This window comes from Panthera tigris, chromosome F2 (assembly GCF_018350195.1).
Source record: "Panthera tigris isolate Pti1 chromosome F2, P.tigris_Pti1_mat1.1, whole genome shotgun sequence".
NCBI classification, from domain to species: Eukaryota; Metazoa; Chordata; class Mammalia; order Carnivora; family Felidae; genus Panthera; species Panthera tigris.
Genome location: NC_056676.1, coordinates 21,221,696 through 21,248,824, shown reverse-complemented (window position 1 = coordinate 21,248,824; position 27,129 = coordinate 21,221,696). Strand labels below are relative to the sequence as shown.

At 42.5% G+C, this 27,129-nt stretch overlaps 1 long non-coding RNA gene across 5 annotated transcripts; it reads right to left on the bottom strand.

Annotated features, from left to right (window-relative positions):
• Positions 1–9,773: 9,773 nt before the first annotated feature.
• On the bottom strand, positions 9,774–14,934 carry LOC122235017. 5 transcript variants are annotated; one of them, XR_006213091.1, is made up of 6 exons: positions 14,803–14,934; positions 13,816–14,078; positions 13,580–13,695; positions 11,611–11,664; positions 10,384–10,533; positions 9,774–10,039 (listed from the first exon to the last, which is right to left on the bottom strand). It is a non-coding gene; the product is annotated as an uncharacterized LOC122235017 (long non-coding RNA). The 5 variants fall into 5 exon arrangements; XR_006213089.1 differs by lacking the exon at positions 14,803–14,934 and having other exon boundaries at positions 13,816–14,147; XR_006213090.1 differs by lacking the exon at positions 14,803–14,934 and having other exon boundaries at positions 9,774–10,017; positions 13,816–14,147.
• Positions 14,935–27,129: the final 12,195 nt, after the last annotated feature.

Genomic DNA, 27,129 nt, shown 5'->3' with positions numbered 1-27,129 from the left:
CGGGCCTGCTGGTCACTCACGAGTATAAAGGACATCCCCACAGAGACAGAGTCTGGTTGGGTAAAAGCTGGCTGTCTCCTATAACGGTGTGGTGTGGGGGCTGCTGCGTCACCTATGGTGTCATTAAAAACATTCCGTCTCCATCCCAGATCTTCAGAATGAGACTTCATCGAGGAGAGCCCATCAATCTTTATTTTTTCACGATGCTCTGATTTTTAAACGCATTCGATTTGAATGCCATGGTTTCTCATGATTTTGTAGGGGACTAGCATAGAGAAGTTTCTCTAGCAATAAGGGGCTGTGCTATAGAGGGTCTGTTAATCCCTTGTTTGTGTGACTTTGGCCTAAGAAACATGCCTGCAGAAGCCTGAAAAAAAAAAAAAAAAGAAGAAGCTGGGGAGTGTAGGGATAAATTTAAAAACAAGGGTATCTTCACCCAGTGGTTAAACGTAAAAAGTACAGGTCTGTAGAAGAAAACAGGTAGGTCATGTTATTCAAATACATAGAGCACATCATGAATTTGGCTTCTGCCAGCTTCCCGGCACTTTTAGGCTGAAATCTTGGGCTAATTATTTTCCATAACTAATTATAGTTAATTTAATTATTGACCCATGATCTTACCTCTTACAGGAGCCCCCACATTAAAACTTTTAAAACATCCAGCTCTGATTAGGGCATGGAGAATTGGAGGCTCCCATACACTCTTAGGGGAAATCAAACATTGAAGTAGCCTTTTTGGAGAAGAAGTTGCTAGTAATTAGCAACTAAAAAATTCATTTTCCTTTTAACTCAGCAATTTCGCTACTAAGCATTAACCCTTATTACACCAGCCATATTACACCTGTCAATACGTGCCAGTAATATGCGTACTGCTAACGTCAAGACCCCCTACTAAGAAACGTGGTAGCACTCATCTTATTTGCTTTTCGTTCTTTATAAATTTAGTGTACTACTTGTGTAATATAATATTAATAATGTACTGTATGTAATAATATCATAATTACTAACAACGTAATATAACATCACTAGCATCAAGAAGGCGATTAACACTTAATGAGTCCCGACCGTGCCAAGCATTTTCCTGGGACTTGAGCATAACCTCTTCAACAAGCCTACAATTTGGATACGATTTTTTCCCCCCATTTTTCCGGAAAACTAAGCCTCAAAGGGGGTAGGCAACTGGTGCAGGGTCATGGCTGATAAATGCAGAATCAAACTCCGAGACTTTTCCTCGAAACCAGCTCTCTTTTAGACTACACCGCCAGGAAAAAGAACATCCAAGAGCATTAATACTTCTAGAAACATCAGCACTATAGGGTTTCTGAATAAACTTACCTCGCTTCAATATAACACTTTTAAAAATCAAGAAAGATCAGGAACTATTATGTAGAAGGAGCCATTAGAACCAAGAAAAAAAAATCACTTTCAATATTTTAAGCCAATTTTAATGACTTAAAAGAGTGGAAAAACACTCATGATGCTTTTTCTACCTCTTTTCAGCTGCTTCCCTCTTGGCTCACAAACTCCCATCACTGTCTCACAGCAGTGGAAGAATTATTTTTATCTCACAGAGGACTTGGAGATTTCTTCCTAATAGCTCTGTTCAATTCTTGGGTAAATAGGAATAATTCCACTGCCTCTTTAAAACTTTGTCGCTCGTGTGCATTATACGGGATCCTGGGGAATGTGTGGAAATGTGCGGCTGGGCTCAGATTCACAGCCTGAGGTTACAAGGCTCCACGCCAAGTTTTCACCTACATGGAATCATTCGGCAGGCTTAACCACTCTGCCTCTACCCTAAGGAAAATACTAACATGATTTAACTGCAGTTAAGAATTCCAGTAGGTACTTACTAAATGTGGCATAATCTTTTCCATGCGTGGAGAAAAGGAAATCATTTTGCTAATCTTTGCCTCACTCAAAACAATCACGTTTCAGAGCTCAATTCTCCATCAAAGCTGGAACAATTTAATAAACTTCCAATGGATTTGGTATAAAAGATGTCATTATGGGAAATCCAACAAATTCGTGGGTACAAGAGCTTTACAAAAAAGGTTTACGTGGCTAAAATACATCAAAAACATTAAATGGTTTTCTTTGATACAATCGCTTTCACCCTTTGCTCGGACCTTCTCTTAGCACTATTCTCTTCACTATTTAAGATCATTTTGGGGATGTGATGTGGGTGCAGGGGAATACACTAGTCAGTCACATGGAGAGAAGGGAGAAATTCACAATGCAAATGATAGGAGAGTGAACCTCCCAGAGAGGAGAACTACATGAAAGGGGATAGCATCTGGAAGAGAAAGTATTTCTGGCCAAACCTGTGGGACCGCAGGCAATGTGGTTATACCTCTGTTTGTAGTTTCCCTGTGATCTCTTGCCAAGGGCAGATAATTTAGCAACGGTAAGAATAAAGGAATGATTTACCTTATAGCTGATGTGGCAGGAAAATCACTTTAGAGTATTTTTTCACAGGCAATGGGATAGTAAAGACAACAGCCCGGGTTTACAATGAAAAGGTAGCACCATCTATAATGAAAAGTCAGTTCAGAGACCCTTCTAAGGAGTGAAGACCACAAATTTGAAATGAAGAAAATCCAAGTCAAAAGCCAGGTCAATGTTCAAATACGTTTATTTAGAAATTCACAGGCAAATATTTCAGTTAAAAGGACGAACTTAGCTGTTGCTGCTTCTACCAAGATGGCTTAGCAATTTGTGACTTTCTATGGGCACAGCAGTGGTCTAGAAGCTTCATAAAGATCTGGTGGGGGTGGTGGAACAGGTGGCTGTGATCAGTTTGATTGCCTCTTGGGGAGGACGGTGTAAACCATGTTGCAAGCTAAAGAGTAAACCATATGAGTAATTTTAAGGAGGTGTTTAATGCCCAAGATTGTTAGATGAGATATTTTACCAGTAGGAATGAGTTTAAACACAAATGGCCCTTGCTAAGAGAAATGTGTCAGAAATAGCTGGGGCTAGGGGCACCTGGGTGGCTCAGTCGGTTAAGCGTCCAACTTCGGCTCAGGTCAGGATCTCAAGATTTGTGAGTTCGAGCCCCGTGTCGGGCTCTGTGCTGACAGCTCAGAGCCTGGAGCCCGCTTAGGATTCTGTGTCTCCCTTTCTCTACTCCCTCCTCCCCTGCTCACGCTCTGTCTCTCTCTCTCCTTCAAAAATAATAAACGTTCAAAAAAATTAAAAAAAAAAAGAAAGAAGTAGCTGGGGCTACACAAAACTGAAGAGTTTATGGTGAGACCTCCTAGTCCCGTAGAAACATGTTCTGCAGTGAAGACGGAAGAAAAGACAAATGAAAAACTTCTTCCTGAAGTTTAGGAGTTGATACTACCCTATAAGGTATTTCTCTAATTGGGGAATTTCGATATTTGTTATGATAGATAAGGACAGTGCAGAGCTACTAATAGCTCTCCGATGGCCAATTTATTCTCCCCTTCCAGGAGAACCCCATTTTTTTTCAGGATTGCAATGTACTCATTTACAAAGAACTAAAGAAATGACTGTGTTTTCTAGCCTCCTTTAGTTAGGAGCGCTCGCAACTGTAGTTCAAGAAATGAAGTGGAAGCAAAAGGGACTGGACAGCCTTTAAAAAATTGTCAAAGGCCATTGATGCAACTGGGACATGCTCCTTCTGCCCTTTTCCTTCTTCCCCCTGATATGTGCACAGTTTGCCTTGGACTCAGATGCCATCTTAGGAGCATAATGACAAGAGACACATCCTGAGAGTGGCAAAGAGGAAGCCCAAATTCTTGATTTGCCAGGAAGCTGCCACCTCAGACCTGAACTACCTAACTCCATTCTTCCTTTGCATTAGCTAAAAATGACCCCTAATTTATTTAAGCATTGGGGGGTTTTGAGGAGGAGAGGGTAAAGGGTAGGGTGGGGGGGTCCCTATTACTTACAGCAATGCCACAACTCACTTACAGAGACTAAGATGCATATTAGACATTTTCTGTCTCGTTCGACTGCTAGAGAACCATTCTTCTGGTCTACCAAGCTCAGATGTTTCAAATGTAAAATTTCCATCTTAACTTATCTAGAAGTAAATTACTATCTGATCCCTTTACTCCCAACACTAACCATTTATCCAGTGCAAGGGATGAGAATTCTAACTGTAAGAGCACTGTGGGGGTGCCTGGGTGGCTTAGTTGGTTAAGCGACTCTTGATTTCAGCTCAGGTTATGATCTCGCGGTCGTGAGATAGAGCTTCGTGCTAGGCATGGAGGCTGCTTGAGATTCTCTCTCTCCCTCACCCTCTGCCCCTCCCTGCTTGCTCGCTCTCTCTCTCTCTCAAAACAAACAAACAAACAAACAAACAAAAAGAGCATGGTGGAGGTCATTCCACAGTGAGACTAAGTAGAGGTGAGGGGGCACGCTGGGGCATGCACATGGTTTCCCACCACCCAGAGATTTCTACTAATCTTTTTGATTGCCGCTCAAAACTCCATCCAATGTTTTAGAGAAATCAACCAATTAAAAATCTAAATCTTTCCAATATCTCTACCTTCCTTATAATCACATTCAGAAAAAAATAAAATTATATTTAAAAATAGCTGTAGATAGACAAAACTGAAGAGTTTACTGTTAGTGCTCCCAACCCCACGGAACCATGTTCTGTAATAGGAATAGGTAGAAGAAAAGAGAAATGGACAAAATTTTTGTTAGGATTTTAGGAGTATTTTAAGGCTTTAAGGAGCATTAAAAAAAATTTTTAGGTTTATTTATTTTAAGAGTGAGAGCAGGGGAGGGGCAGAAAGGGAGGTACAGAAAGAATCCCAAGCAGACTCTGCACTGTCAGCACAGAGTTTGATGTGGGGCTCGAACTCACAAACTGTGAGATCAAGACCTGAGCCAAAATCAAGAGACGCTTAACTGGCTGAGCCACCCAGGCGCCCCTAAAGGACATTTTAAGCATGAATTTCCATGCAGACTTCAAATAAGAGAACTTAAAATGAAAAGTGATTGTAAAATAATTAAATGATTTTTTTTCATTCCCCAAGTTTCCATTTTGAGAGTCATTTACCTCTAGAAATGAGGAAGATAGAGGCAGCTGTAATTCACTGTTCTAGGTATCTCAGACCATCTGCAGACTCAAAATGTAAATAATGAATTGGTTGGGGTTGGCCAAATCTGCTCTATCGAGCTTACAGTGCCACTGACAGATGGGTGTAGGAGGACCTTCCAGTTCAAGAAAGACCAGGATGTACAGGAGAGATGGGCTGGGGTGGAGGAAAGGCCCACCTACTGCCTTGCTCCTCCTCTTCCGAACCCACCCACTCTGTGGAACCCTTCAAGGATCTTGACAACAGAAAGCAAATTCAGCCCTTTAATGGTGACCATGACGGTGAGATGCAGGGGCTTGTTCTTTGTCCAGCATGGATTGATTGGCTTGTGTATGAATCCAATGTTAGCCCCACAGCAGTGGGGGACACCATCCTCCCCACTCGAAGACCTGGAGGTTAAGTGGACAGTTAGGGCCAGTTATAGCGGAAGGTAGAGATTTTTACAGCAGTGATGGGTCTCCAGAGGCCAAGTTCCACGTGGCTTCATCCTACAACCTCTTAAGGATGAGCTTCCTATTTTAAAATGTGGATGGAAAGAAGGAAAGGGAAATGTAAAGCAGCTCGTGTTTATTCTCAAAAGAGAGAGCGGTGACATATGCAGATTAGATAGAGGGTGACTTTGAAAGCAAATGTAGCACAAACTCTGGGGTGACAGACCTGGGTTTAAATTCCAGACTTACTATTACATGAAAAGTGGAGGTGATAGGAGGCACTCTTATTGTCCAGTGACCTACTTTCCAAGAAACCAGTCCCAACTTCCCTTAAAGAATGGTTTGCAAGGAGTTGGAACCACATAGGGAGCACCAGCTACCCTGAATGAAACATGCTCCAGGACTCCCATAAAAGCTTCCTGGTTGGAGTCTTGAGTTTGTAAACATACACTTTTGCTTTAGACTTTGTTACTTTGATAAAAATAGCCACGTTTTCTTTTCTTTTTTTTTTTTTTAATGTTTATTTATTTTTGAGAGAGACAGAAATGGAGTGTGAGCGGGGAAGGGGCAGAGAGCAAGGGAGACAGAATCCAGAACAGGCTCCAGGCTCTGAGCTGTCAGCACAGAGCCCGACGCAGGGCCCGAACTCACAAACTGTGAGATCATGACCCGAGCCATAGTAGGACGCTTAACCGACTGAACCACCCAGGCGCCCCCAAAATAGCCAAGTTTTCTAAAGATGAGTCCATGTACAAGTTTTGATAATATTAAGAGACACCGTATCTTATCATAAGTATCATACTAATCTTATATCTTATTATAAGAGAAACTAATGATGTCAAAAAAAATTTTTTTTTACTGCTACTGCTATTACTGTATGACTTGGAGGCAGCAGGAGAGTTTGGAAGCTTCCTGGTGCTTCCACTGGGAAGGAGCAGGACCATCCTGCTTTAGAAGACATAAGAGCTTTTACTGCTGTGGTGAAACAGGGGCCTTGCCCCATGTTGGGAAAGTGGGAGCTCAGGAGAGGAAAGGGCCAGTGATGTGAGCTGCCGAGGCAGAGATGGGCCCCTGGCTGCCTCGGGAGAGCATCCGAGGTGGGCAAAGAGAGGGGGGGACTGCCCCAGACCCTAGCAGGGAGGGCTTGAGAGGCCAGTGGTCCCTCGGTGGGGATTCAGATCAGAACGCGGTGGGGGTGATGCAGTCAGGGCCGCGCATGCCCGAACGTACGGTGGCGGACGGCTGTGAAAGTTGGGGAAGCGAGGGTTGGTGGCACGATATATGTTTTGAATTTATTTCCCGATTTCTGTGCCAGAGGCTTTTTTTTTTTTTTTTCACATGGCTTTTTTTTTTTTTCAGACTTATGGTCAAGTTTTCCATCAGGTTCCATCCTAGCGACCACAAACGAGACTTACATTTCTGGGTTTGGAGTTGCTCGTGTGGGCAAAACCCGGCACTTGTACAAGCAGAAGTGTACTTGAAGAAGGAGTTCTCAGTCCCACTTCGCTGTGGAAAAACCCAGCCCACGCCGCCGACATCCACACAGCAGTCGACGCTGGCACTGAAGGGTCTGCGCCATATTGCCTCGGGCCGCAGGCCAAGAGCAGGTGCCGTTCCCCTCAAAAGCATGCTAGTGCATTCTGGAGCCAGAACTGGACCTCTAAAGAATTGTCTCAGGCAATATCTCAAACTACATGTATGTGGGAGGTGGCCCCAAGTGGGACTACAGTCTCAGGTGACTGCCCCGTCCCTACTTCAAGCTAGCTGCTAATGATACCAAAAAATGAGAACGGCGCTTTTAGCAGAAAAAGCATTCTCTAACTGCCAAAATATATTTTTCTCTCAAAAGGGAAACAACCCTGCGCAAGAAAACCTTTTAGCTGCTTGTTGACCTGACGTCATCCTCTACAGCTCTATGCTAATTACCTCTCTGTTAATTAAAATCTAGAGTACTCATAACACCTGTAGCCCAGCTTGGACAGACTTGTGATTCATGACCTTCAACTTCAAAAATCAATTTCAAAAAGATACTCCTACAATTTTTCTTGCCTGGTGGGACCCCAGGAGTCTCTCCACAAAAATCCTTGATTTGTTTCCAGAACTTACCTCATGACTCCCGTTGTCTCTGGGAAGTGGTATCGTTCTAATGGGATCTCAGCAAACTGTTAGATCAGCCAGTTCAGCCCAATTCCCAAGCCAGGAAACAGCCCTTAGCAACCTTCAGTATGTCTGCATCCTTTGAAATGGATATTTTAAAGGTAAAGATAAATTATTTCTGAGTCTGAAGAAGACTTTAGATATTGTCAAAGGAACCCTTTTTCCTGCATGTGAACATTTTTCTAGAAGTTGAAGAAGCCACGCTTACCACAAGTGTATCTTTAGAAAGCTGCATTCACTGTAATTATACATGACTTATAAAGCACATTAGGCAACTGTGTGTGTAAGTAAATGAGGATCCTCAGCTGTGTGACTCCCGAAGTGCCTGGTAAAGATTACAAAGTTCCAAATAGGTAATAAGCACTTTGTGGAGGGCAAAATAACAGAATTCCGTTTTCATGTTAGCAGGGTGAATCTTAGATTTGTGAGAAATGAGGGCGTTTTGCAAACTATAGCAACACCACTGTTCCAGTTCAGGCCACTTATACCAATGTGACTTGTTACCCTTTCTGACAGAGCTTGCTCACAGGCTCTTAATCTACTTCATCATCATTAGAAACAATAAGTTGTACTCTGAAACTTCAGAATTCCCAAGCAAGACGATGCAGTATATTAAACTCTTGTAGCCATCTGTGTTACGAAGCATTTCATACACACATGCATGCATACACATGTGTATAGACCTACATTTGTATACACATATGTATCAACATACAAATATATATATATATATATATATATATATATATATATGTATGTATGTATACACATACTTATCATCATTTTGCGCTCTGAGAAGAGATCTCTCTTGTGCTACGGGATGATCCTCATTGACTTTAAAAATGATCAGGGATGGGGCGCCTGGGTGGCTCAGTTGGTTAAGCGTCGGACTCTTGATTTCAGCTCAGGTCATGATCTCGCGGTTCATGAGTTCGAGCCCCACATCCAGCTCTGCACTGACAGTGCAAAGCCCTGCTTGGGATTCCCTCTCTCTTCCTCTCTCTGTGCCCCTCCCACATGCTCTCTCTCTCTCTCTCTCTCTCTCAAAATAAATTAAAAAGTTTAAAAAAATGATCAGGGAGGGTGATAATCTTAGATATGGCAGGTCTTTTCTCATACAGATCCCCATTTGTTTGGGATTAAAGAGAGTCACTTATTACTACTAGGAAAACGGCTCTCCTCAGAAAATCCTATGGATTTTATGGGGCAACTGGGTGGCTCAGTCAGTTAAGCCTCCGGCTCTTGGTTTCGGCTCAGGTCATGATCTCACGGTTTCATGAGTTCGAGCCCCGTGTCAGGCTCTGCGCTGGCAACATGGATCCTGCTTGGGATTCTCTCTCTCCCTCACTCTCTGCCCCTCCCCCACTTGCACTGTCTCTGTCTCTCTCAAAATAAATAAATAAACTTAAAAAAGAAAGAAAGAAAATCCTATGGATTTTATTGTGCTGTTGAGTATTTTCCACAGGCACTTTTTTCATCCTTCTCACAGAGCCTCATCATCTCCTAAACTAGTTCTCCCACAGGGGTGATTTCTGCCTCCAGCGGACATTTGGCAATGTGTGAAAACATTTTTGGTTGTCACAATTGGTGGGCGGGGGGGGGGGGGGCGGTTGGAGGGGGGAGTGATGCTGGAACCCCGTGAGTAGAGGCCAGAGATGCCTGCTGAGCCCCCTGCAAAGCACAGGACCGCCCCCACAACACCTGCACAATAACGAGTCACCAGGCCCAAAATATCAGTAGTGCCGAAGCAGAAAAATTCCATTCATTAAAAGTCCCTCCCTCACTCAACATTTATGCTGTCCTTCCAACATTCAAAACTGAGTTAACTCTGATTACCTAGAAGATTCCTCTCAATAACCAACCAAAAGCACGTTGACGTGCTGATAACTATTCACCCTTGAATGCCAGAATCATTCCTAGCCCAGGTATTTAGCTCTAGAAATACACCTGTCCTCTCTCAGATGCAAAAGTTGGTTAAATCTAGTTAATGTATCCATCGGGACATGGTATATAATGAAAGTTAGGGGTAAAAAAAGAGTACGTGTACGAGCTTCCTAGGGCCGCTATGACAAATTACCACAAACTGGGGGAGGGAGGAGTGCTTAAAACAGTTTATTCTCTCACAGCTTTGGAGGCCAGAAGTATGAAATCAAGGGGTCAGCAGGGCTGTGCTCCCTCTGCCATCTCCAGGGGAAAATCCTCCCTGTTTTTTCTGGCTTCTGGTGGCTCCAGGTGTTCTTTGGCTTGTGGCCCCATCATTCCAGTCTCTGCCTCTGTTGTCACATGGCCTTCTGTCCTGTGTCTTCTCGTTTGTGTCTTATAAGAAACTTGCCACTGGATGTAGGGACCACCTGGGCAATCAATTAATTATATCTGCAAGGGCCATTTTCCTAAATAAGGTCACATTCACAGGTTCCAGGTAGATAGATCTTGTGAGGATCTATCTCCCAAGATATCAACCCAAGACAGTGTGTGTGTATTTACACAAAATTACAGTGACAAGGCTATGCTCACAATAAGCAAAACATTTTCTCAGAGTGTAAAATAAGGTTTAGCATATTTTTACTTGGATCAATAGTCTCCCTACAACTTCTGTCTTTTGAATTTAAAACTCCATCATCTCCATCTATAAACTACATCAATTGTTTACAATAAAGACCAGGTATCAGAAAACCTGGTGGCTGGAGAGAACTTCAGAGAGAAAGTAGCAGGCTTACTTCTGGATATGTAGGATGTATGACACAAAGCAGGAGAGGTGCAGCTTTAGAAGGTACACACTTCCACAATCCTTCTAAGTAGCTCTCCAGTGTTGCATGGTTTCATCGGGAAAAGGCAACAACAGAAGATCATGGAACTCAAAGGAACCTCTAAGAGAAAAAAGAAAGACCTTGAAAGACATTTTGTTAAAATCTCTTTATCTTAGAAATTAGGAAACTAAGATCCCAAAGACTTTCATCTTTGGTTGCTTGCTCTCCCGTGTCTTAACTGACGCCAGATTAGAAACTCAATTAGAAGCTCATCATTCTTGACCAATGTTCATTCTCTACATGTTACATGATGTCTAACCTACTCTCTTCCTACTATAAAGTAAACCCATTCTTCTGATCTTCTTTTAGTTGAAAGAGAGAGGAGGCCCCCATCCATAAGATGTATTCTTTTCTTACACCCTGCATAGTCAGGTCAGGCTACCATAACAAAATACCCTAGACCTTATGTCTTAAACAACAGAAATCTCTTTTCTTGCAGTTCTGGAAGGTGGGGGTGTGAGATCAGGATATCATCATGGTTGGGTTTTTGTGAGAGTGCTCTTCCTGGCTCACAGGTGACCGCCAACTCACTGGGACCTCACATGCCTTTCCTTCGTGTTTGTGCAGAGAGAGAGAGAGAGAGAGAGAGATAAGCCCACTAACCCTATCAAATTAGGACCCCACCGTATCAACTCATTTGCCCTTAATTACTTCCAAATACAATCACATTGGGGGTTAGGTCCTCAATGTATGAATTTTGAGAGGACAATTCAGTCCATAGCACAGATCCTATCACCTTATGTCAATAAAAAGTATTATACTTGCAAAACATTTTTTTCTCTAACTTTGTGATTTGCTCCATTTAACAAATTGAGAAACTGAGGCTCAGAGAAGTCAATCGGTTGGTCCAAGTTCATACAGTGAATAAGATGCAATCCAGAACACAGCACGTCTTTTATCTGGATTCTGGAGCTCCCTCCCAGTGTTCAGGATGACCTTGTGTACTGGTCACCTGTTAGTAGTTGTCCTTATAAAGCATCTACAAGCACTGTGAAAACAAATGGCTTCTAACAAGGCCCTTGGAGAGACCTATGGAAATCTAACATTGTAATTCTTGTACATGACCATCTGACACATTAGTGACTTAAACCCCGTAGAATGGAAACAGTTTAATATGTCATCTGTTCTCATGCGCACCAGGACTATGGCTCGAGAGAGGATTCAGCTGTTCCCACAGTAAGCCACCAACTCCTACAAAAAAAAATTTAAAAAAAATCGTAAAGGAATAAATGATTATTCACGGTGACAAAAGCACAAGTATTTCGAACAAGAAAACATTATGTTAAAGAATGTAAGAGGGAAAAAACCACCCTGATACAGATTCATTCACTGAGCTTTTCAATGTAACTTCTAAGATGAAACACACAAGAAACGTTTTATGCCACTATATAGTATGAAGGTTTTACCAAATATAAACAGCAAAAATACCATCTGTTGATAGTGATATGTATTTCTAGATGATTCGGGGTATAAACATAGAAACGTAACACGTAAGATATTTTTAGTTAAAGTTAAAGCTTTTCCCACTTATGTTTGCTAGTAAAAATTATTAATTTTTATAGGTATGATGACACTGTTGTTACAGAAGAATTACTGTAGAGATTCAAATGGAAGTAAATATTGAGAAATGGAATGGGATAGGTTTTAGGTCTGTAATGAACTTTCAAATTAAAAAATGAAGCAAATAATGTATTAAATCTCATTTATGTATATGGTAGCTCATTACACTATTCTTTGAACTTTTATCTCTGATTTTATGTTTTGAGGGATTGTCTAAAAATTTACAGTAAGAACAAAAAGAATGAAGTTACCAAAATCTTAGAAGCAAAATATAAATAGTGTATTATTTAATAGAATATGACTACTCGGTATTGCATGAATGGCTCACATAAGAGGAACCCAAGAGAAAAGATGCATACACACACACACACACACACACACACACACACACACACACCTGTTCAGAGAAACATACACATTTTTCCAATGTCTGTTACTAGGAGGACATATTGATCGATAGATTTGAAGCAACCATAACTATTTTTAGAATTAAAAAAGAGAATAATAATTTCATTTTGAGTAGGCTAGGCCTGTTTGATTTTTTTGACATACAAAAAAAACCTGTACACAATTAATGTATACAACTTGATGATTTGGGAGGTGAGGGTACACCCATGAAACCATGACCATCATCTATTCCATAGGCCTTTCCACCATCTCCCAAACTTTCCTCCCACCCTCTTATTTATTGTTGTTATTTTTTGTGATAAGGACACAACCTAAGACATACCCTCTTAGTAAATCTTTAAGTACACAATACAATATCATCAACACCAGGCACAATGCTATCCAGTGGACAGTTTGACCTTGATAGCCAGAATTCTTCATTTTCTGATCCAAAACAAATACAAAGACGCACCTTCAGGAGAACTGAATCCACACGCACCTACTATTAAAAGCAGAGTTTGTGTGGAAAGCACTCATGAGCACACACACATTCTCTTTAAGCTTCGATTTGAAAGACTTTTTGAAAGGTTAGAAACCTTCCCCTCAAGGGTATTCAAAAAGCCAGAAGCAGCTTTTTGTCACTTGCTCTGAATTTTTTCCCCCAAGACGAAATACAGGAAGCCAACTCAGAGTAGCTAGTAAATTCAGTCATTTTAAGGGCTCCATACTTCCCCCTCTTCTCTCCCTCTCAGACTCCATTCTTGCCCCTCCCCAGAAGTACAGCAGCCAGATAGCAGACAGAGAGCACCTTGAGCGCAAGTGGAGCCTCCGGCCTACCTGAGGGGCCTTCATTCAAATAAAGCTTCCCATTTTGCCTCTCTCATGAATGGTGTATGTGTGAGAGCAGGAGGTAAATACGCCAGGAAGACAAATCTGGTCACACGCTCAGAGTCTCCTCACTCCCGTCTTTGGAGAACACCATCTTGCCTCTGGAAGCCATTAGTCCCCATCACCTCCCAGTTTGCAGCTACCATAGTAAATTCATTATTTTATTTGACAAATAACTCTGCGTTTGACCTCACATGATTAGAGAATGTGGGAACGCGTGGGGTTAGGAAAGATGCTAAGCCAAGTTACAGGAAAGAAGACGAAACCTCACCTCATAGGAGGAAGACAAATGAAGTGTGCATAAGTGCAAAACACATCTGTGAGCTCTCGCACAACTTAGCCCTGGGAGTTTACAGGAGCAAATGCCACACCTCAAATACTGAGTGGCTGGAGACAAAGAAGCAGTGTGATCAGTTGACTGTCTCACAATTTTAGGAAAAGCTGAAATTGTAGATATAATATTTTCCTATTAACAAAGAAATAATTGTTTCTTTAAAAAATATTCACCTCTAACCCCATCCCTGGGAAATGGTACGCTATTAGCACCTTGATCCACAGACTTCCAGATGCTTAGAGAGGTTTTCCCTGAGAAATCTAGCTTAAAAAATGACCCAATCCATCACTATCGGCCCCACTGTGAACACTTTGGTAGCAAAGGTCAGAAAATCCACATCAGACTGGTTGACGCAAGGAGGGATATTAATCCAGAGGCTCAAATGAGGTCTCTCTCAGGTCTGCCGTCCTTCACAATGGCTTCATTTGCAGATGCCCTGTGATGAAAAGAGGGCCACAGCAGTAAAAGGCTATCTTCTCCCAGATTTAAATCCCTGAGGTCATAAGCTCCCCTCCCTACCAGTTGCTTTTACAAAAGACCAAGTAATGGCTCCAGTTGCATTGTGTGGTCATCCATGAACCGACTACTTTGGTCAGGGGAACACAATGAACTCAGGAATGCTAAATGCCCGGGAAATAGAGAAATGAGGAAGAATGCCTTTTTTTTGTCTCTACGAGTGACTAATCAAGCAGTGTTGCTTATGCTGTAGTGTGGCAGACTATATGAAGACTTCTTTAAATTTCTACTCACAGCCTCCTGAATGTACCAGGCCATACTCACAATGGTCATTTCATCTTCCCAACTAGTGACCAAATTTTGTTACTGACAAGCATCTCGCCTGGTTCCTTCTGCCCTCAGGTCAATGGTTCTCCTGGGTGGCTCCCAAATCCCTTGGGATATAGACACCTGGCGTCTATATTCCAGCTGACTTTCAAATTAGAGTGTCCCACTCTGTCACCCATCTCTCTCTTTCTCTATCCCTGACTCTGTCTTGCTCTCTGGCTCTCTCTGCTTAAAACATCTAAACTCTTCCTCTTTAGCACCGTGCAATGTTGTGTCTGTTCAGAGGGCCTTTTGAAAGACAGCATTTGGTTGACTTTCAGATCATTGCTTTATGTATATTGTGGAAGACAAGACACTAAAGAGAGATTTGGCTCCACCTGGAATACACGTAATTACATAAGAGACCACAGACGTGACGGGTCAGATGGTACTGGGGGTTGGTGGGTAAGACTGGAACCCCACTCTGTCATGTTGCTGCTCCTAGGGACTCTAACTGCGTCTTCATGGAGTAAAAAAGTTCTGGGGTAAATTATGAGTGGACCAGTTTCTAAAGCAATACCTGAAGGCCTACATGTCATAATGGCCACTGTGACGGCAGGACTACCTCTGTCTCTATGGAGATAAAGACAGAGTCCTCGAGGAAGACAGGGAAGAACACAGAGTCAGTCTGCTTTGGTCTGAATCCACAACTCTGCAACCGGCTAGCTATGCAACCTTGAACACACCTTGAACAAGATAACCTTAAATAAATACAACCTTGACGTCTCTGTGCTTCATTTTTCTTGTATATAAAAAAGGAGATATATTAAGAGGTGCCTGGGTAGTGGAGTCGGGTTAAGTGTCTGACTTCAGCTCAGCTCATGATCTCACAGTTTGTGAGTTGAGTTCAAGGCCCACACTGGGCTCTGTGCCGATGGTGCAGAGCCTGCTTGGGATTATGTCTTTCCCTCTTTCTGCCCCTCCCCAGCTTGCTTCTCTCTCTCTCTCTCTCTCTCTCTCTCTCAAAATAAATAAACAAACTTAAAAAGAGAGAGAGATTAAAACTACCTACCTCCAAGTGCCTGGATGGCTCAGTCAGTTAAGCATCCAACTCTTGACTTCTGCTCAGGTCATGATCTCACAGGTTTGTGAGACTGAGCCCTGCATGGGACTCCATGCTGAGAATGCAGAACCTACTTGGGATTCTCTCTCTCTGAGAATCCCTTCACCTGCATGCTCGTTCTCTCTCTCTCTCTCTCAAAATAAACAAACAAACAAGCAAACTTAAAAAACCTCTACCTACCTCATGGGATAATTCTGAGGATTAACTAGAACAACACACATGAAGGGCTTGCCACAATGTCTGGTACATAAGACCTCCATCAATGTTAACTGATATAAACAGTATCACTACCATTCCCACTACTAGAAACTACATGGTGATTTAGGAACACGGATTTTGGAGCCAGACTACATGAGTTCAAACCCAATTCCATATCTTACTGTGTTATCTTGGGCAAGTTACTTAGGCGCCACAAGATTTAGTTTACTTACCCATAGAATAAGAACCATAGCATACCTGCCTAACAGGCAGAAATAAAGATTCAGTTAAATAAATAGCTCACTTGGCTCTCAGACGTTGTCTATCATTTTATGAATACAGCGTGACATTTGAAGTTTTCTGAGAAGCCCTTTCCACCTCAGTACCTCCACAAAGAAACAAATATCCACAAATGCCATTTCTGTCCCAGGTATTTGGAATCTTAGAGTTGGAAAAGTACTCCTTCAGTTTAAAGGCCGTATTTGCCAGTAAATGTAAATGCCCTGAGGTGGCTGGGGAGGAGGTGTATCCAGCCAATAGCTCAGCATTTTTGGTAGTTTAGCAAATGCTTCCCAAGGTGACAATTTTAAAAAGAATGACTGAAGGTCAGAACACTGGACAGAGGAGCCGTGAGTGATGTTAACAACACCTAGGGGAGCCCGGGAGTGGGAGAATGGCCCCAGAAGTGTAGACGAGTGCTCTCAAAAATGTTACTGACCTTCTCAATTTGGTCAAGGATTCATGTTAGACAGTCCCATTAGGCTCAGGGCCCAGCACGGGCTACAGAGCCCAGATTATTCTCTAGGTTCTGAGCCACAGCACCTCTACAATAGACCAAGCCAACATCGAGATTTGCAAGTGCTTTCTCTAGATTTTGGAAAAAGTGGAGCTTTTCCGAAGAAATGTTGAAGCTCCGTGGAGTGGCTGCTTGTAATCACTCTCTACAGCCCCAGCCTTCTAGTCTTTTCCAAACAGTATTTTGACGATGATACAATTCTCCTCTTCAGATGTGGAGAAACTGGAGAACTGAATCATTTCATAAGACCGCAAAGCACAGAGGAGGCAAGGACTGTCTCAGAAGAATGGGATGAGCCTAACTCAAAGAAATCCTCACTTTATTAGCCAAGTTTTCCCATGTGGAGAGCGCTCCCGAAGGAAACTTGGGGCACTCTCATCCTGCAGCATGTTTTAAAACTCAACCAGACTCAGCGATAGGGACCGCAGGAGACAATTCTGACCTCGCCAGATGAAAGGGTATGGTCCAGCTCTCATTTCTGTAATGAATGATCCCAGTTACCTGGGTTGCCAGGCCGGGAGTGGAGGCAGAGAGAGCTGGTTGTTCACATCAGCTTTCGCTTGGAACGGGAGCAAGTCCGATCAGTTCTTCGGCTCGGCCCTCCTTTCAAGTCTCTGGAAACATCTCCAGGGAGAAAATAACACTAAGAAACACAGAAATCTTCTCTCTTCCCCGCAGGCCTTTGTCACCGTGCCAGTTCCTAAGCGCGCACACTTGGCAGACCGAACCACTCTGATACACTTTTCCCAGGGTTCAAAAAGAAAAGATGAACAAAGAGCTTGTGGCTTCAAGGGGGAGCAAAGGTAGCCAGGAGTCTATGAGGTAGCTCATCTTCTTTCTGGCAAAGGGGGGAGGGAGTGGCAGTGAAAAGAAATCACCTTGTCAGTGGTTTGGGAGACCGCAGGTTTGGTGCCCGAGGGCATTTTCTGGGCTGGCTCACCCGGGTGGCTGCAATTTTCCAGGGGTAAAGCAGAGGGCGGCTTGTGTCAGCAAAGGGTGACACTCCAAGGCTGTGTTGTGGTTGGCGCTTTTTTTTTAAGGCAAGGGAAAGTACTACTCCTTTAAAACTGGTTCTCAAAAGGTATACCGACTTCCTCTAGCAATATTTCTCAATGAATTCAGCCAAACAGGAAAGTCAAAAATAGTTGATATTTTCTTTAGATTTTGAAAACAAACAGGATGTGTCTCTTTTCTTCTTATCTTGGCCCCAACAACGTTAGCAGTTGGTTCAGTTCTTCTAGTGTAAGAATTTTTATAACCACGTTAAGATTCAAAGTGTTGAGTTACAAATGGCATGGAGATGAGAACGAGTGGAAATTTTCGCCGTGTTTTTATTATGTGCTTTCACTTTCTATAGCTATCAGATATATTTCCTTAGCAGTCGGCCTCGTATCACCCCCACTGAATAAGACAGACTTTAAACAAACATAGTGACTATGTTTAGATAGTGTACTTCTCTGGATATTCGCCAAGAATTGGAGATGTGAGAAATAAAAATTCATCCTCAGCTTTTAATGGAATTGGACTAGAGCCAAGAAAATGTAGCACAAATCAAGTGTCTTCTCCAATGACGTGGTGCCAGTGACATCATAATTGGAGCTGAGATTAAGAAACCTCACAGGACTTCAGCTGTTATACTCTCTAATTCCTTGGTCCATAGAATTACTTTCTTCCCACTCTCTGCCAATTTATGAAGAATCAGAACATTGCCTGGCCCGGTGGGAGTGAGGTAAAATCTCTCTCTCTAGATGAAGAGTACAAGAAATTGAGGCTTAATTTCCCTGATGTAGTCTCTGGTTGCAAGGTGAGCCCGGTTGAAGAGGGATGCAAACAGTCCCAGCCTGACCCTGCTTGGCTGCATCTTGAAAATGTCCGTTGTCACCCACGCGAGGTCCAGCTCTGCAATGTTATATGGTTTTCTGAGGGTTCTTTTTTCCTATTGACCCAGAATGATGAACTTCTAAAAATTGACACTAGCCAAATACCTATGAGACTGATTCAAAACACCAATATATTCATTCCCAGTGAATAAATGTAACTCCCTAAGGCTCGAGGTGGTTCCTGAGTATGCTCAGATCATTCTTTCCTCTGGAGGAAAAGTTACAAGGGAATCTCACTTACATTTAGAAGACGGTTTAGTGAGTGCAGTGTTAATATGATGCTAATGGATACCATCAAGGGCTGATAACCTTGCCACCTGACTTCATCTCCAGAAAGATTTCTCAAAAACGACAGGAGGGACAGTATTTTGGTCAATGTTGGAACTCTAATAAATTAGCCTCTCAATCTTTTTTTTTTTTAATTCAGGTAAATCTCCATCATCCCTAAATGATAGAGCAATATTCAGATTACGGCGGCAGCATCTGGCAGTGACAACAAAACACCCGATGGCTTTGGCAGGATCAGGAAGAAGGGCGAGAGCCCTTGACTGAGTTTGTGACACATCCTGTATCTCCTGTATGGCAATTTGCAAACGCACTAACTTTATTGGCTACACCCAATTAGACTCCACCCAGGGGGCTTACATTTGCACATGAGCAGACATCACGTTCATCCATCACGTTTTCTCTTCTTACACTTGCCTTAAGAAGTGACATTTTGTGACTTTGCTTCCAAATTTGGGACTGCATTCTGCTGTGCCTGACTGCTGCGCGCCCTGCTTCCATGATACCAGCCAAGTGGCAAGGGTAGGATACCTGGCGGCCACAAATGATTTTGTGCTCACAGGACGTCTTTCCCATCAAAACAATTTTTGTTCAATAATAAAAGGAAAGAGGGGTTAGGGAACCTTCCATGTGTATCAAAGTAAAAGAGGTGCTCTAGCCCAGTATCTATCCAAGGGACGGCACAAAAGGGGACACACCATTAGCCACTGTATTCAAAATTATAAGTAAGGGTCACATTTAAGGAATAATTCATTCAAGTCACGTGCATAATAATGGAAACTCTCTCAATTCCTTCGCCTTCTTTGTCAGGGTCTAAAAGATACTAGAAAATGTGAACAAAGGAGGAATTAATTTTTTTCTCCCTGAATGAATAAATTTGTTCATGGGTAATTGTTTCTTTCTACTCAATAATAATGATAGCAACGACTCCTACTTATTGTGCACTTAGTATTTTGCCCAAGATATTAGACCAAGAACTAAAAGAAGTCTTCTCAACTGTTTCATGAGTTAAGTACTATTATTAATTCTAGCAGGCATCAGGGTGAGAAAATTGGACAAGTTGCTTTATTCCTGTATGTCTCAGGTTCATAAAGCTTGGAAGTGGCAGGGTACTGCTTAAGCCCAGGGAATTTGACCATAAAGCCTGCCTTCTCAACTACTAAGCAATGTGCCTTCTTAACATTTCAAACTATAAATTCTTGTGTAATTTGGCCTAACCCATTATATCCATTAGTATTGACTCTATAAACTTGATTACTATGCAGAAGCCGTTTCTTGTGCCTTTTTCCTTCATGAGAAATAAGGCACATGTAAAATTAGAACAACCTCCTGTTCTGTTTCTCAGTGAATGACTTTATTATCATCTCAGCCAATATTGAAATCCACATTTCAAAAAAAATCCCCACCACCCACATTACCTTCATTGTTAATATTTATAACATGTGGGGAAAGGGTTTAGAACTCAACTTCATTGTTCCAACAAAAATTCAAAATCTTCCAAATTGGCTAGGGGGTCCTACATCTAAAAGGTCTACTCCTCAAATGTGGGCCTCTTGCCAACGTGCCTGACAAAGTGAGTCTCAAAATCTGAGAGTTATCGGAGCATCGTTGGCAGGTTAAAGAGAGTTCCAAGTGTCAAATGGACTCCTAGGAAGGTATCTCCAAAAAATATAATTCTTTCACGTTTGTATATAAGAATTTAACCAGATGTTCATTATGAGGAGAAACAGCCAAGTTAACTAGGCTAGGATCTATTTATACTCTACTATGAAAATTACCAAGTTTAACATAACTCCGAGGAACTCAATTTACTCTCAGAAATATTTAGCAATAATTCTCCAACATTAGCATTTAACTTGCTGAACGTGGACCCCAAAACTTTATTTTTTGGTTAAAAAAGTATGACCGCAAGTTCCTTCTGACTTCTTAACTTCTCTAAGATGTTTCATGACGCTGAAAATGCATCAGTGTCACAGGGGATTAATCATTGTCCAATCATCACGTTACTGTAGGAAGTACCCTAGTCAGTCAGTAGAATCCTTTTCTGATCTGGTTTCTCTTAGTATCTCAAAGGAGAACGTCGAAAGAGGGTTCTGTTTCAGGCATAAAAGTCCCCCCTTTTTTCTCCATTAATCTCTCAATGCCTAGATGCCCAGGAAACATGGCCTTTCTCCTTTCCTCCAATTTTCCAAAACCACACGCAAGAGAATCGAGCTGGTCTGCGACATAATCTCAGAAGACAATTCCACCTCGATACCCTTTGCTCAGTGTTCATTCCCTCCTGATCTCCCATTTTCCTATCGCACTGAATTTGTACTTATCCTCTATCTTCAATTAATGATCCTACACTTCAAATATCTTCCATCCATTTCAACTTCAGTCCTGGTGGGAGACATAGTCCCTTTAGAACAGCCAAAAAGTCCGTAAAACCCCTTCCCAGAAATAATCCCAAGCTTTTGGTTGAATAAGTGGGATACCAAACATTTACTTAATTTCTACCTTAAAGATTCAAATCTGTTCTCCTCTGGGTTTCCACTCATTGTTTCTTAAATATTTCCTATTTGTGAGGCTGTGATGTTGTTACGTTATTATTGGAGTCCAAAGAAGAAAATCTTTCTTCTACTTGTACTATTGAAAATAAAAAGCAAGTCAAATACTTTAGCTCACCCAAATAAAGTACGAATCCCTGCTGAGGAAAACCTGATTGAGAAGCATCCTTTTCCTATTACAGCAATTTGTCTTGTCAGTCTCTCTTAGGCTATACTGATACAGCATTCTTAATTCAGAATATATGAATCCTCCCCACCAAAAAGTAATGAAAAATCTAAGCGGAATGACTCAACTCCTTATTCCAATTGAACAAACAATTATTGAGTATAAGGATATGGGCACTTACATCACCAATTACAATAATGAACTGCTTCCTGAAATCCCCATGGGACTTTACAAACCCAAAGCATCAGCCAGAGTGGCACCAGTGGCCACATTACTGATGGAGATGGCACCTTGATACAGATCCCAGGGCCTTCACCCTGTGCATCGGCGGGCCCGTGGTCATCTTCAGTCATCACGGCCATCAACAGCAATGCTGCTTTCACAGACACTGGGCCAGGCTGCTACCCAGGGTCATCAGAGAAAAGGGATGTCACCTGAGAGCCGACATGTCATCAGAGTAAGAAAAACACAGCCCGTGCCACAAAGTGGCCAACCAAGCTGGTTCACAGATCATATGCTCCAGGCATCCCTTAGAGAAATCTTATGAGAAGAATAGGAGAGGAGTGGAACCACCACAAGGTAGGTGAAAGGCATAGCCAGAAGTACTAAGTTGAAACCACAATTGTGATCAAATTTTTTACCTTCAGACTGGTGTGGACAGGGAAGTACACCAACCCTTTGTGCAGTCGTCTACTGCTGCGGAACAATCTGCCCCATCCTTAATGGCGTAAAACACCAACTGCTTCGTTAGTTCTTGTGATTCTGTGGGCTGACCAGGCTCACCTTGTGGTACTTCTGCTCCCTGTGATGTGGGCTGGGCTGCAATTGCCTGGGGCTCAGCTGGGATGGCACGCCCAAGATGCTTCACTCTCATGGCTGACAGGTGACATCGGTTCTCAGCCAGGAGCTTGGCTAAGAATGTTGAATAAAATGCTGTGAATGGAGCCTCTCCGTGTGATTTGGGCCTCTTGTCGGTGTGGCAGTTGGGTTTGAAGAGGGACAAACCCAGAGTTAGTGATGCGAGAGAGGAGGAGCCTAAGGAGCCAATCCTTCCAAAGGGGGAGACTAAGAACTGACCCTGCATCATTTCTGACATATCCTGTTGATGAAAGCAGTCAGAGGTTCAGCCTGGCCCCGGGGGATAGGAAAGGAGGCACCCCCTTTCCACTTGTGGCCATGTTTCCTCAGCATAAGCTCTGTCCCTTGATTTCAAGTGAGGGTAGTGCAGCCAACAGAGACCTGGGTTGTCACCACGAACACCTGGGATGGTGGTGGAGCAAGAGAATCAATCAGAAACATCCTGGCTGTGGCTGCTCCCAGGCTTCCTTTACATGCCTTTTCAGAGTTGGTCTGCCTGGCCGCATTTATACTATCTTCTCCATTTCCTTATATTACACTGCTGAATGGGAAACACTTCTGTCTGGTCAGGAAACCACAAATCATTTGTATCTGTTTCACTTTGCACTCGATGTTTTACACTCCCCAATGGCAAGGCCAGAGGAACCAGGGCATGTGCAAACCTCAGAAGAGTCATTGACTTCACATCAGATTCACCTGGGGAAGGGTTGTTTTTTGTTTTGTTTTGTTTTGTTTTGTTTTGTTTTTTTAATCCCAGACTATCTGCCAGATCTGGTGAATCAGCATCCCTGAGGACGGACGGACACACACACACACACACACACACACACACACACACACAGAAAAGCTCTCCAAGTGATTCAGATAGTTACCATTCTGGGGGGAACCACTCTTAAAATGGTCATTGTTTAAAAGTTAATTTAGGGGGTGCCTGGGTGGCTCAGTCGGTTAAGCATCCGACTTCGGCTCAGGTCATGATCTCACGGTCCGTGAGTTCGAGCCCCGTGTCGGGCTCTGTGCTGACCACTCAGAGCCTTGAGCCTGTTTCAGATTCTGTGTCTCCCTCTCTCTCTGCCCCTCCCCTGTTCATGCTCTGTCTCTCTCTGTCTCAAAAATAAATAAACGTTAAAATTTTTTTAAAAAAGTTAATTTAGTATTTTTAAATTCTTTGGGGAAAGGCTCCTCCGTGGAAAACTAATACATATGCAATTTTCCTTATAACAGATCCACTCATCCAATTTGCTTGGTCCTACCCATGCCCTTGTGATTAAAACTGACTACAACCCATTCAAAATGTTTTATCTTTGCCACAACCTACCTTAAGTGTCACTGGACTGATGGTGATGGAAAACCAAAGCAGAGACAAAGCTGCCGTGTGCAGCTGCGATGGGACTGCAGACTCCCAGGTGTGGTGGCGGGGATGCTCCGGAGAGCCGCGGGCTGGTCCGAGCAGTCGCTTGGGACATGATTGCCACGCACTGGGGTCTGTGTCCAAGCATGCAAATTCTGGTAATGGCATCCCTTTGTGCAACCTGTGGAATCCCCACTCACGTGGCCACGGAACCTAGCCCAGCACCTTCAGAACGCCGAAGCAGCCAGGAAGTGGGCACCTGGCCAGCACTGTGTTTGCCAAAAGAAAGGAGGCAGAGGCCCGGAAGAGAAGGACAGATCTTCCTTCCCGATAAAGAGTGTCTGTCATACCTGGTCGCCTGCCTGGCATAAGGAACGTTGAGTCGTCCCCAGAATCATGACTCCTAAGGGCTAATGGGCCTCAGTTGGCCCAGAAGCAAAATAATACCGAAAGCCTCGATTCCCCCTGGGGATGCTGTGACGCAACTGGTGATAACAATGCCTATGAACTCCCGTGAGGAGCGTTGTTCAGAGAGCCATATAAAGACGAAGGGTGTCATTAAGACCCTTGCAGAGCAGGCCAACTGATGAGTTTCAAAGCCTTGCTCCAACTCATTGAGAGGATGTGAAGGAACAACACCTACGCAGCCTCTCTAACTATACATGCTAAGTCTAAAGAGCAAGCTCACTCTACATGCTGACAAATCGGTTAAAACAAAACAAACTCAATCATTTCTGATAATTGGGCACTGCATTTACTGGGCAGTGTCTATTTTCTGTGACAGAAAGGCAGTAGCCAGCAAGGTTTCTTCCCCAGGCTGATAGCCGTTTCTATAAAGCCATGTGTTTTTTCAGAGCAGCCTGTAGTGACATAGCAACCCAGACATATGGTGTCATTATTCAGCCGACACAAATTTGACACTTAAGTGAATTTATTATATTTTGCTTTGCTCCTGGTGCCTGAAAGGCTTTGCCACTGTCTCTTCATAGAGCTTGTCACAGATGTTGATGTATTTTCCTCCTCCATGGCCAGGTTTTACTGTGGAAACTGATACAACTTCACGATAGAATTTCTAGATGAATTATTCACGCATTGCATGCTTTCTGCACACAGGGGCTTGGAAGAAATCCATACTATTCAATAAATGGTCTTTCTAGTCCTCTTTAACAGGGCATTCTCCTCTGGTTTAAACTGTTTCTATTACCGCCTTTGTAATCATAATGTTTTGGATAAAGTATTCCACAGTTGAGAGTTTGGTTAAAGCATTCACAATATTTCTCATTAACGTGCAACAAAATTGTCCAGGCACTGAGATGAAACAGATCCATTCTAGCAACAATAATGCATCGGGGCCAAATTCTCATCAGTTCAACTTTTATTCACACACACACACACACACACACACACACACACACACACACACAACTGAAACTCTTTAGTCAACTCTACTTCCAATGATTTATAGAGCAATTCTTGAAATATCTCAATATTTGTTATTTTAGACAGAATAGGCCTCTTCTAATGTTAATACCATCTGTAGAGATGAGTTTTTAATTGAAAAGAATTTTCAACTTGATGGAAAAGAGTCAGATGAACTCATCACTGGCCTCTGAGAAAAGATTAATGAAACAAAAACATATCAAGCTTCTTTAATACCTGGAGAAGCCATAAGGATACCTCGAGTGACATTATGGGCCATGGTATATGGGAGTGAATAACCTTAACATGACACAGTAAGCCTGTGGAAGAATTAAGAGCTATAATTACAGTTTTTAAAGTATACTGACCTGTTGACCTTTAAGATTTAAGACTTTGCCGCAGGGTCATTTCTTGACCTAGTTTTTGTTTTGTTTTATTTTGTTTCATTGGGGTTTTTTTTTTTTTTGTTCCCAACCAAAATAATTTTTCATTTCTATTCTGTAAAATTCCAAGCGGTTGAAAAGTTCAGGTGTTCCTTATCTTTGTTTTATTTTTAACTTAGTTAAATGCTTGGGAAGTATATATTTTTAAATAAGAAATCTCTCCGTTTAGGATTTGCTTTCTACTCAAAGAGCACTCACATCCTGATTTTTTCCTAGAACAGATGGCAAAAGAATTGCACAAAAGCACAAAGGCAGATGAAATTCTAGCTAATGATTATTATTATTTGAACAAATTCAGGCTAAGTGCAGTAGATTTCATTCACTAAGCTTTGAGGTCCATCCATGCATAACTTCCCCCATTTGTTGTCTATGGCAGCACACTTTCCCAGTCTCTCAAAACCTCCACACTAGGGTCATCTTTGGCCACAACTACGTACACCCCCATATCCACCCCCACCCCCAGTTCTAACAGTTCTTTCTTTCTTTGAAATATGTCCTCTGTTCAGATCTTAGTTTTTCTCTATCCTACTCAACCCCCCACTTCCTTATCCAGATATCCATGAAATCTGTCCCATCTTGTCTTCCAGTCTCCAGAAATTTCCCTCCTTCAAGTCTACCCTGTATATTATTACTAAAATGAACTTCCTCACCTATTATTTGAATATATCATCCCTGCCTAAGAACCCGTAATAGTTTCTATTACCTATGGAATGCTTTTTAAAAAATGTAATACATATACTCATGTGCTGGGCTTGTTTTAAGCACTTAAAAATATCCACTCATTTGGGGTGCCTGAGTAGCTCAGTCGGTTAAGTGGCAGACTCCTGATTTCAGCTCAGGTCATGATGTCAGGATTCATGAGATCAAGCCCACACCTGTCTCCGTGCTGACATTGCGCAAGGAGCCTGCTTCTGATTCTCTCTCTCCCTCTCTCTCTGCTCTTCCTCCACTTGAACTTGCTCTCTCTCAAAAATAAATAAACAGGGGCGCCTGGGCGGCTCAGTCGGTTAAGCGTCTGACCTCAGCTCAGGTCACGATCTCACAGTCCGTGAGTTCGAGCCCCGCGTCGGGCTCTGGGCCGACAGCTCAGAGCCTGGAGCCTGCTTCGGATTCTGTGTCTCCCTCTCTCTCTGCCCCTCCCCTGCTCATGCTCTGTCTCCTTCTGTCTCAAAAATAAATAAAAACATTTTTAAAAAATTAAAAAATAAATAAAAATAAACTTTAAAAGAAATTTTTAAAAAATCATCTCCTTTAATCGTCATAACAACCCTTGAGGTAGGAACTATCACTCCCCTCCACCTTTTATAGATGAAGACACTAAGGTACCGAGAGGATAAATAATTTGCCTAAGGTCACACAGCCAGAGAGTGACAGAGTCATGATTGGAATCCAGTCTATACACTTAACCAGTATACTAATGCTGCCTCACCCTAGGATAACTAGCACTCACAGAATGTTTTATAAACAGCTTTTATTTCTCATTTCACCCAACTGTTGAGTCAGATGCTGTTTATTCTTAAATCCACCTAATTTTATCTCTTTCTAATAAAAGGACCTGCATTTAAGTGCACCACTCTCATTATGGGTACATATTCCCACCCCCTTATACCTTTGCCTGTGAGGATTTTCTTGCCTAGGCTCCTTTGCCATTTTTTCT